The sequence below is a fragment of the Calliopsis andreniformis genome, chromosome 11 (genome assembly GCF_051401765.1).
Source record: "Calliopsis andreniformis isolate RMS-2024a chromosome 11, iyCalAndr_principal, whole genome shotgun sequence".
Classification (NCBI taxonomy): domain Eukaryota; kingdom Metazoa; phylum Arthropoda; class Insecta; order Hymenoptera; family Andrenidae; genus Calliopsis; species Calliopsis andreniformis.
The window spans coordinates 19,886,051-19,898,005 of record NC_135072.1 but is presented as its reverse complement, the minus strand read 5'-3'; positions in this window follow the sequence as shown (position 1 = coordinate 19,898,005).

Here is an 11,955-nt window from a genome sequence, read left to right as displayed (position 1 = left end):
TACGTTCCGGGCAACCTAGGCTTCACTCTAGGGCGTTGCTCCACCAGATCGAATAGCTAGGGCCTTAGAAGTCAACGCCCGAAGCATAAAATACAAAATAAATAGTACAGTTTTTCAATTGTATCAAACGTATAATTGCTTCCGGTGTGAAAGTTATGGTCATTTCTACGTCCCGGGCAACCTAGGCTTCACCCTAGGTCGTTGTTCCACCAGATGGAGTAGTTAGGGCCTTAGAAGTGAACGCCAGCAGCATAAAATACAATATAAATACAAGAGTTCTTCCATCATATAAAACGAATAATTTCAACCAGTGTGAATGTTATTGTCATTTCTACATTCCGAGCAACCTAGGCTTCACTCTAGGGCGCTGATCCAACAGATTGAATGATTAGGGCCTTGGGAGTCAACGCCCGAAGCATAAAATGCAATATAAATACAACAGTTTTTCCATCGTATAAAACGAATAATTGCAACCAGTATGAAAGTTAACGTCATTTCTACTTTCCGGGCAACCTAGGCTTCACCCTTGCGCGTTGCTCCAACAGATTGAATAGTTAGGGCCTTAGAAGTCAACGCCGGAAGCATAAAATGCAATAAAAATACAACAGCTTTTCCATCGTATAAAAGGATTAATTGCAACCAGTTTGAAAGTGATGGTCATTTCCACGTTCCGGGCAACCTAGGCTTCACTCTAGGACGTTGCTCCACCAGATCGAATAGTTGGGGCCTTAGAAGTCAACGCCAGAAGCATAAAATACAATAAAGATGCAACAGCTTTTCCATCGTATTAAACGAATAATTTCAACCAGTGTGAATGTTATTGTCATTTCTACATTCCGAGCAACCTAGGCTTCACTCTAGGGCGTTGATCCAACAGATTGAATAGTTAGGGCCTTAGGAGTCAACGCCCGAAGCATAAAATACAATATAAATATAACAGTTTTTCCATCATATAACAGGAATAATTGCAACCAGTTTGAAAGTGATGGTCATTTCTACGTTCCGGGCAACCTAGGCTTCACTCTAGGGCGTTGCTCCACGAGATCGAATAGTTAGTGCCTTAGAAGTCAACGCCAGAAGCATAAAATACAATATAAATAAAACAGTTTTTCCATCGTATAAAACGAATAATTGCTACCAGTATGGAAGTGATGGTCATTTCTACGTTCCGGGCAACCTAGGCCTCACTATAGGGCGTTGTTCCTCCAGATTGAATAGTTAGGGCCTAAGAAATCAACGGCAGAAACATAAAATACAATATAAATATAACTGTTTTTCCATCGTGTAAAACGAATAATTTCAACCAGTGTTAATGTTATGGTCATTTCTACATTCCGAGCAACCTAGGCTTCACTCTAGGTCGTTGATCCACCAGATAGAATAGTGAGGGCCTTAGAAGTCAACGCCAGAAGCATAAAATACAAAATAAATAGAACAGTTTTTCCATCGTGTAAAACGAATAATTGCTACCGGTGTGAAAATTATGGTCATTTCTACGTTCCGGTCAACCTAGGCTTCACCATAGGGCGTTACTCCACCAGATCAAACAGTTAGTTCCTTAGAAGTCAACGCCCGAAGTATAAAATACAAAATAAATAGAACAGTTTTTCCATCGTATAAAACGAATAATAGCAACCAGTGTGAAAGTTGTGGTCATTTCTACGTTCCGGGCAACCTAGGCTTCACCCTAGGTCGTTGTTCCACCAGAAGGAATAGTTAGGGCCTTAGAAGTCAACGCCCGAAGTATAAAATACAAAATAAATAGAACAGTTTTTCCATCGTATAAAACTAATAATTTCAACCAGTGTGAAAGTAATGGGCATTTCTACGTTCCGGACAACCTAGGCTTCACTCGAGGGCGTTGCTCCACCACATCGAATAGCTACGGCCTTAGAAGTCAACGCCAGAAGCATAAAATACAATAAATATACAACAGTTTTTCCATCGTATCAAAGGATTAATTGCAACCAGTTTGAAAGTGATGGTCATTTCGACGTTCCGGGCAACCTAGGCTTCACCCTAGGGCGTTGTTCCACCAGATGGAATAGCTGGGCCATAAGAAGTCAACGCCAGAAGCATAAAATACGGTATAAATACAACAGCTTTTCCATCGTATAAAATGTATAATTGCAAACATTGCTAAAGTAATGGTCATTTCTACGTTCCGGGCAACCTAGGCGTCACTCTATTGCGTTGCTCCACCACATCTAATAGCTACGGCCTTAGACGTCAACGACAGAAGCATAAAATACAATATAAATACAACATTTTTTCCATCATATAAAACGAATAATTGCAACCAGTATGAAAGCTATGGTCATTTCTACTTTACGGGCAACCTAGACTACACCCTAGGGCGTTGCTCCTACAGATTGAATAGTTAGGGCCTCAGAAGTCAATGCCCGAAGCATAAAATGCAATAAAAATACAACAGTCTTTCCATCCTATAACAGGAATAATTGCAACCCGTGTGGAAGTGATGGTCATTTGTACGTTCCAGGCAACCTAGGCTTCACTCTAGGGCGTTGCTCCACCAGATCAAACAGTTAGTTCCTTAGAAGTCAACGCCCGAAGCACAAAATACAAAATAAATAGAACAGTTCTTCCATCGTATAAAACGAATAATAACAACCAGTGTGAAAGTTATGGTCATTTCTACGTTCCGGCAACCTAGGCTTCACCCCAGGGCGTTGTTCCACCAGATCGAATAGTTAGGGCCTAAGAAGTGAACGCCAGAAGCATAAAATACAACATAAATACAACAGTTTTTCTATCATATAAAACGAGTAATTGCCACCAGTATGAAGGTTGTGGTCATTTCTACTTTCCGGGCAACCTAGGCTACACCCTAGGGCGTTGCTCCTACAGATTGAATAGTTAGGGCCTCAGAAGTCAGTGCCCGAAGCATAAAATGCAATAAAAATACAACAGTCTTTCCATCCTATAACAGGAATAATTGCAACCCGTGTGGAAGTGATGGTCATTTGTACGTTCCAGGCAACCTAGGCTTCACTCTAGGGCGTTGCTCCACCAGATCAAACAGTTAGTTCCTTAGAAGTCAACGCCCGAAGCACAAAATACAAAATAAATAGAACAGTTCTTCCATCGTATAAAACGAATAATAACAACCAGTGTGAAAGTTATGGTCATTTCTACGTTCCGGCAACCTAGGCTTCACCCCAGGGCGTTGTTCCACCAGATCGAATAGTTAGGGCCTAAGAAGTGAACGCCAGAAGCATAAAATACAACATAAATACAACAGTTTTTCTATCATATAAAACGAGTAATTGCCACCAGTATGAAGGTTGTGGTCATTTCTACTTTCCGGGCAACCTAGGCTACACCCTAGGGCGTTGCTCCAACAGATTGAATGGTTAGGGCCTTAGAAGTGAATGGCCGCAGCTTAAAATGCAATAAAAATGCAACAGTTTTTCCATCGTATAAAAGGATTAGTTGCAAACAGCTTGAAAGTGATGGTCATTTCTACGTTCCGGGCAACCTAGGCTTCACTCTAGGGCGTTGCTCCACCAGATCGAATAGTTAGGGCCTTAGAAGTCAACGCCAGAATCATAAAATACAATGAAGATGCAACAGCTTTTCCATCGTATTAAACGAATAATTTCAACCAGTGTGAATCTTATGGTCATTTCTACATTCCGAGCAACCTAGGCTTCACTCTAGGGCGTTGATCCAACAGATTGAATAGTTAGGGCCTCTGCAGTCAACGCCGGAAGCATAAAATGCAATAAAAATACATCAGCTTTTCCATCGTATAAAACGAATAATAGCAACCAGTGCGAAAGTTATGGTCATTTCTACGTTCGGGCAACCTGGGCTTCACTCTAGGGCGTTGCTCCACCAGATCAAACAGCTAGGGCCTTAGAAGTCAACGCCCGAAGCATAAAATACAATATAAATATAACAGTTTTTCCATCGTATAGAACGAATAATAGCAACCAGTGTGAAAGTTAACGTCATTTCTACTTTCCGGGCAACCTAGGCTTCACCCTAGGGCATTGCTCCAACAGATTGAATAGTTAGGGCCTTAGAAGTCAACGCCCGATGCATAAAATACAAAATAAATACAACAGTTTTGCCATCGTGTAAAACGAATAATTGCTACCGGTGTGAAAATTATGGTCATTTCTACGTTCCGGTCAACCTAGGCTTCACCATAGGGCGTTACTCCAACAGATTGAATAGCTAGGGCCTTAGAAGTCAATGCCCGAAGCATAAAATGCAATAAAAATACAACAGTTTTTCCATCGTATAAAAGGATTAATTGCAACCAGTTTGAAAGTGATGGTCATTTCTACGTTCTGGGCAACCTAGGCTTCACTCTAGGGTGTTGCTCCACCAGATCAAATAGTTAGGGCCTTAGAAGTCAACGCCAGAATCATAAAATACAATGAAGATGCAACAGCTTTTCCATCGTATTAAACGAATAATTTCAACCAGTGTGAATGTTATGGTCATTTCTACATTCCGAGCAACCTAGGCTTCACTCTAGGGCGTTGATCCAACAGATTGAATAGTTAGGGCCTTAGCAGTCAACGCCCGAAGCATAAAATACAATATAAACACAACAGTTTTTCCATCATATAACAGGAATAATTGCAACCAGTTTGAAAGTGATGGTCATTTCTACGTTCCGGGCAACCTAGGCTTCACTCTAGGGCGTTGCTCCACCAGTTCGAATAGTTAGTGCCTTAGAAGTCAACGCCAGAAGCATAAAATACAATATAAATACAACAGTTTTTCCAACGTATAAAACGAATAATTGCAACCAGTATGAAATTTATGGTCATTTCTACGTTCGGGGCAACCTAGGCTTCACTCTATGGCGTTCTTCCACTACATCGAATAGCAACGGCCACAGAAGTCAACGCCTGAAGCATAAAATACAATAAATATACAACAGTCTTTCCGTCCTATAACAGGAATGGTTGCAACCCGTGTGAAAGTGATGGTCATTTGGACGTTCCAGGCAACCTAATCTTCACTCTAGGGCGTTGTTCCACCAGATCGAATTGTTAGGGCCTAAGAAGTCAACGCCAGAAGCATAAGATACAATATAAAGGTAACAGTTTTTCCATCGTATAGAACGAATAATAGCAACCAGTGTGAAAGTTATGGTCACTTCTACGTTCCGGGCAACCTAGGCTTCACTCTAGGGCGTTGCTCCACCAGATCAAACAGTTAGGGCCTCAGAAGTCAACGACCGAAGCATAAAATACAAAATAAATAGAACAGTTTTTCCATTGTATAAAACGAATAATAGCAACCAGTGTGAAAGTTATGGTCATTTCTACGTTCGGGCAACCTGGGCTTCACTCTAGGGCGTTGCTCCAACAGATCAAACAGCTAGGGCCTTAGAAGTCAACGCCCGAAGCATAAAATACAATATAAATATAACAGTTTTTCCATCGTATAGAACGAATAATAGCAACCAGTGTGAAAGTTAACGTCATTTCTACTTTCCGGGCAACCTAGGCTTCACCCTAGGGCGTTGCTCCAACAGATTGAATAGTTAGGGCCTTAGAAGTTAATGCCCGAAGCATAAAATGCAATAAAAATACAACAGTTTTTCCATCGTATAAAAGGATTAATTAAAACCAGTTTGAAAGTGATGGTCATTTCTACGTTCCGGGCAACCTAGGCTTCACTCTAGGGCGTTGCTCCACGAGATCGAATAGTTAGTGCCTTAGAAGTCAACGCCAGAAGCATAAAATACAATATAAATAAAACAGTTTTTCCATCGTATAAAACGAATAATTGCTACCAGTATGGAAGTGATGGTCATTTCTACGTTCCGGGCAACCTAGGCCTCACTATAGGGCGTTGTTCCTCCAGATTGAATAGTTAGGGCCTAAGAAATCAACGGCAGAAACATAAAATACAATATAAATATAACTGTTTTTCCATCGTGTAAAACGAATAATTTCAACCAGTGTTAATGTTATGGTCATTTCTACATTCCGAGCAACCTAGGCTTCACTCTAGGTCGTTGATCCACCAGATAGAATAGTGAGGGCCTTAGAAGTCAACGCCAGAAGCATAAAATACAAAATAAATAGAACAGTTTTTCCATCGTGTAAAACGAATAATTGCTACCGGTGTGAAAATTATGGTCATTTCTACGTTCCGGTCAACCTAGGCTTCACCATAGGGCGTTACTCCACCAGATCAAACAGTTAGTTCCTTAGAAGTCAACGCCCGAAGTATAAAATACAAAATAAATAGAACAGTTTTTCCATCGTATAAAACGAATAATAGCAACCAGTGTGAAAGTTGTGGTCATTTCTACGTTCCGGGCAACCTAGGCTTCACCCTAGGTCGTTGTTCCACCAGAAGGAATAGTTAGGGCCTTAGAAGTCAACGCCCGAAGTATAAAATACAAAATAAATAGAACAGTTTTTCCATCGTATAAAACTAATAATTTCAACCAGTGTGAAAGTAATGGGCATTTCTACGTTCCGGACAACCTAGGCTTCACTCGAGGGCGTTGTTCCACCAGATCGAATAGTTAGGGCCTAAGAAGGCACCGCCAGAAGCATAAAATACAATATAAATATAACAGTTTTTCCATCGTATAAAACGAATAATAGCAATCAGTGTGAAAGTTATGGTCATTTCTAAGTTCCGGGCAACCTAGGCTTCACCCTAGGGCGTCGCTCCAACAGATTGAATAGTTAGGGCCTTAGAAGTCAACGCCCGACGCATAAAATGCAATAAAAATGCAACAGTTTTTCCATCGTATAAAAGGATTAATTGCAACCAGTTTGAAAGTGATGGTCATTTCTACGTTCCGGGCAACCTAGGCTTCACCCTAGGGCGTTGATCCGCCAGATGGAATAGCTGGGCCATAAGAAGTCAACGCCAGAAGCATAAAATACGGTATAAATACAACAGCTTTTCCATCGTATAAAATGTATAATTGCAAACATTGCTAAAGTAATGGTCATTTCTACGTTTCGGGCAACCTAGGCTTCACCCTAGGGCGTTGTTCCACCAGATGGAATAGCTGGGCCATAAGAAGTCAACGCCAGAAGCATAAAATACGGTATAAATACAACAGTTTTTCCATCGTATAAAATGTATAATTGCAAACATTGCTAAAGTAATGGTCATTTCTACGTTCCGGGCAACCTAGGCGTTACTCTATTGCGTTGCTCCACCACATCTAATAGCTACGGCCTTAGACGTCAACGACAGAAGCATAAAATACAATATAAATACAACATTTTTTCCATCATATAAAACGAACAATTGCAACCAGTATGAAAGCTATGGTCATTTCTACTTTACGGGCAACCTAGACTACACCCTAGGGCGTTGCTCCTACAGATTGAATAGTTAGGGCCTCAGAAGTCAGTGCCCGAAGCATAAAATGCAATAAAAATACAACAGTCTTTCCATCCTATAACAGGAATAATTGCAACCCGTGTGGAAGTGATGGTCATTTGTACGTTCCAGGCAACCTAGGCTTCACTCTAGGGCGTTGCTCCACCAGATCAAACAGTTAGTTCCTTAGAAGTCAACGCCCGAAGCACAAAATACAAAATAAATAGAACAGTTATTCCATCGTATAAAACGAATAATAACAACCAGTGTGAAAGTTATGGTCATTTCTACGTTCCGGCAACCTAGGCTTCACCCCAGGGCGTTGTTCCACCAGATCGAATAGTTAGGGCCTAAGAAGTGAACGCCAGAAGCATAAAATACAACATAAATACAACAGTTTTTCTATCATATAAAACGAGTAATTGCCACCAGTATGAAGGTTGTGGTCATTTCTACTTTCCGGGCAACCTAGGCTACACCCTAGGGCGTTGCTCCAACAGATTGAATGGTTAGGGCCTTAGAAGTGAATGGCCGCAGCTTAAAATGCAATAAAAATGCAACAGTTTTTCCATCGTATAAAAGGATTAGTTGCAAACAGCTTGAAAGTGATGGTCATTTCTACGTTCCGGGCAACCTAGGCTTCACTCTAGGGCGTTGCTCCACCAGATCGAATAGTTAGGGCCTTAGAAGTCAACGCCAGAATCATAAAATACAATGAAGATGCAACAGCTTTTCCATCGTATTAAACGAATAATTTCAACCAGTGTGAATCTTATGGTCATTTCTACATTCCGAGCAACCTAGGCTTCACTCTAGGGCGTTGATCCAACAGATTGAATAGTTAGGGCCTCTGCAGTCAACGCCGGAAGCATAAAATGCAATAAAAATACATCAGCTTTTCCATCGTATAAAACGAATAATAGCAACCAGTGCGAAAGTTATGGTCATTTCTACGTTCGGGCAACCTGGGCTTCACTCTAGGGCGTTGCTCCACCAGATCAAACAGCTAGGGCCTTAGAAGTCAACGCCCGAAGCATAAAATACAATATAAATATAACAGTTTTTCCATCGTATAGAACGAATAATAGCAACCAGTGTGAAAGTTAACGTCATTTCTACTTTCCGGGCAACCTAGGCTTCACCCTAGGGCATTGCTCCAACAGATTGAATAGTTAGGGCCTTAGAAGTCAACGCCCGATGCATAAAATACAAAATAAATACAACAGTTTTGCCATCGTGTAAAACGAATAATTGCTACCGGTGTGAAAATTATGGTCATTTCTACGTTCCGGTCAACCTAGGCTTCACCATAGGGCGTTACTCCAACAGATTGAATAGCTAGGGCCTTAGAAGTCAATGCCCGAAGCATAAAATGCAATAAAAATACAACAGTTTTTCCATCGTATAAAAGGATTAATTGCAACCAGTTTGAAAGTGATGGTCATTTCTACGTTCTGGGCAACCTAGGCTTCACTCTAGGGTGTTGCTCCACCAGATCAAATAGTTAGGGCCTTAGAAGTCAACGCCAGAATCATAAAATACAATGAAGATGCAACAGCTTTTCCATCGTATTAAACGAATAATTTCAACCAGTGTGAATGTTATGGTCATTTCTACATTCCGAGCAACCTAGGCTTCACTCTAGGGCGTTGATCCAACAGATTGAATAGTTAGGGCCTTAGCAGTCAACGCCCGAAGCATAAAATACAATATAAACACAACAGTTTTTCCATCATATAACAGGAATAATTGCAACCAGTTTGAAAGTGATGGTCATTTCTACGTTCCGGGCAACCTAGGCTTCACTCTAGGGCGTTGCTCCACCAGTTCGAATAGTTAGTGCCTTAGAAGTCAACGCCAGAAGCATAAAATACAATATAAATACAACAGTTTTTCCAACGTATAAAACGAATAATTGCAACCAGTATGAAATTTATGGTCATTTCTACGTTCGGGGCAACCTAGGCTTCACTCTATGGCGTTCTTCCACTACATCGAATAGCAACGGCCACAGAAGTCAACGCCTGAAGCATAAAATACAATAAAGATACAACAGTCTTTCCGTCCTATAACAGGAATGGTTGCAACCCGTGTGAAAGTGATGGTCATTTGGACGTTCCAGGCAACCTAATCTTCACTCTAGGGCGTTGTTCCACCAGATCGAATTGTTAGGGCCTAAGAAGTCAACGCCAGAAGCATAAGATACAATATAAAGGTAACAGTTTTTCCATCGTATAGAACGAATAATAGCAACCAGTGTGAAAGTTATGGTCACTTCTACGTTCCGGGCAACCTAGGCTTCACTCTAGGGCGTTGCTCCACCAGATCAAACAGTTAGGGCCTCAGAAGTCAACGACCGAAGCATAAAATACAAAATAAATAGAACAGTTTTTCCATTGTATAAAACGAATAATAGCAACCAGTGTGAAAGTTATGGTCATTTCTACGTTCGGGCAACCTGGGCTTCACTCTAGGGCGTTGCTCCAACAGATCAAACAGCTAGGGCCTTAGAAGTCAACGCCCGAAGCATAAAATACAATATAAATATAACAGTTTTTCCATCGTATAGAACGAATAATAGCAACCAGTGTGAAAGTTAACGTCATTTCTACTTTCCGGGCAACCTAGGCTTCACCCTAGGGCGTTGCTCCAACAGATTGAATAGTTAGGGCCTTAGAAGTTAATGCCCGAAGCATAAAATGCAATAAAAATACAACAGTTTTTCCATCGTATAAAAGGATTAATTAAAACCAGTTTGAAAGTGATGGTCATTTCTACGTTCCGGGCAACCTAGGCCTCACTCTAGGGCGTTGTTCCACCAGATTGAATAGTTAGGGCCTTAGAAGTCAACGCCGGAAGCATAAAATGCAATAAAAATACATCAGTTTTTACATCGTATAAAAGGATTAATTGCAAACAGTTTGAAAGTGATGGTCACTTCTACGTTCCGGACAACCTACGCTTCACCCCAGGGCGTTGTTCCAACAGATTGAATAGATGGGGCCTTAGAAGTCAACGCCAGAAGCATAAAATACAATATAAATACAACAGTTTTTCTATCATATAAAACGAGTAATTGCAACCAGTATGAAGGTTGTGGTCATTTCTACTTTCCGGGCAACCTAGGCTACACCCTAGGGCCTTGCTCCAACAGATTCAATAGTTAGGGCCTTAGAAGTGAATGGCCGAAGCATAAAATGCAATAAAAATGCAACAGTTTTTCCATCGTATAAAAGGATTAGTTGCAGCCAGCTTGAAAGTGATGGTCATTTCTACGTTCCGGGCAACCTAGGCTACACTCTAGGGCGTTGCTCCACCAGATCGAATAGTTAGGGCCTTAGAAGTCAACGCCAGAATCATAAAATACAATGAAGATGCAACAGCTTTTCCATCGTATTAAACGAATAATTTCAACCAGTTTGAAAGTAATGGTCATTTCTACGTTCCGGGCAACCTAGGCTTCACTCTAGGGCGTTGCTCCACCAGATCGAATAGTTAGTGCCTCAGAAGTCAACGCCAGAAGCATAAAATACAATATAAATACAACAGTTTTTCCAACGTATAAAACGAATAATTGCAACCAGTATGAAAGTTATGGTCATTTCTACGTTCCGGGCAACCTAGGCCTCACTCTAGGGCGTTGCTCCACCAGATTGAATAGTTAGGGCCTTAGAAGTCAACGCCGGAAGCATAAAATGCAATAAAAATACATCAGCTTTTCCATCGTATAAAACGAATAATAGCAACCAGTGTGAAAGTTATGGTCATTTCTACGTTCGGGCAACCTGGGCTTCACTCTAGGGCGTTGCTCCACCAGATCAAACAGCTAGGGCCTTAGAAGTCAACGCCCGAAGCATAAAATACAATATAAATATAACAGTTTTTCCATCGTATACAACGAATAATAGCAACCAGTGTGAAAGTTAACGTCATTTCTACTTTCCGGGCAACCTAGGCTTCACCCTAGGGCATTGCTCCAACAGATTGAATAGTTAGGGCCTTAGAAGTCAACGCCCGATGCATAAAATACAAAATAAATACAACAGTTTTGCCATCGTGTAAAACGAATAATTGCTACCGGTGTGAAAATTATGGTCATTTCTACGTTCCGGTCAACCTAGGCTTCACCATAGGGCGTTACTCCAACAGATTGAATAGCTAGGGCCTTAGAAGTCAATGCCCGAAGCATAAAATGCAATATAAACACAACAGTTTTTCCATCATATAACAGGAATAATTGCAACCAGTTTGAAAGTGATGGTCATTTCTACGTTCCGGGCAACCTAGGCTTCACTCTAGGGCGTTGCTCCACCAGTTCGAATAGTTAGTGCCTTAGAAGTCAACGCCAGAAGCATAAAATACAATATAAATATAACAGTTTTTCCATCGTATAGAACGAATAATAGCAACCAGTGTGACAGTTAACGTCATTTCTACTTTCCGGGCAACCTAGGCTTCACCCTAGGGCATTGCTCCAACAGATTGAATAGTTAGGGCCTTAGAAGTCAACGCCCAATGCATAAAATACAAAATAAATACAACAGTTTTGCCATCGTGTAAAACGAATAATTGCTACCGGTGTGAAAATTATGGTCATTTCTACGTTCCGGG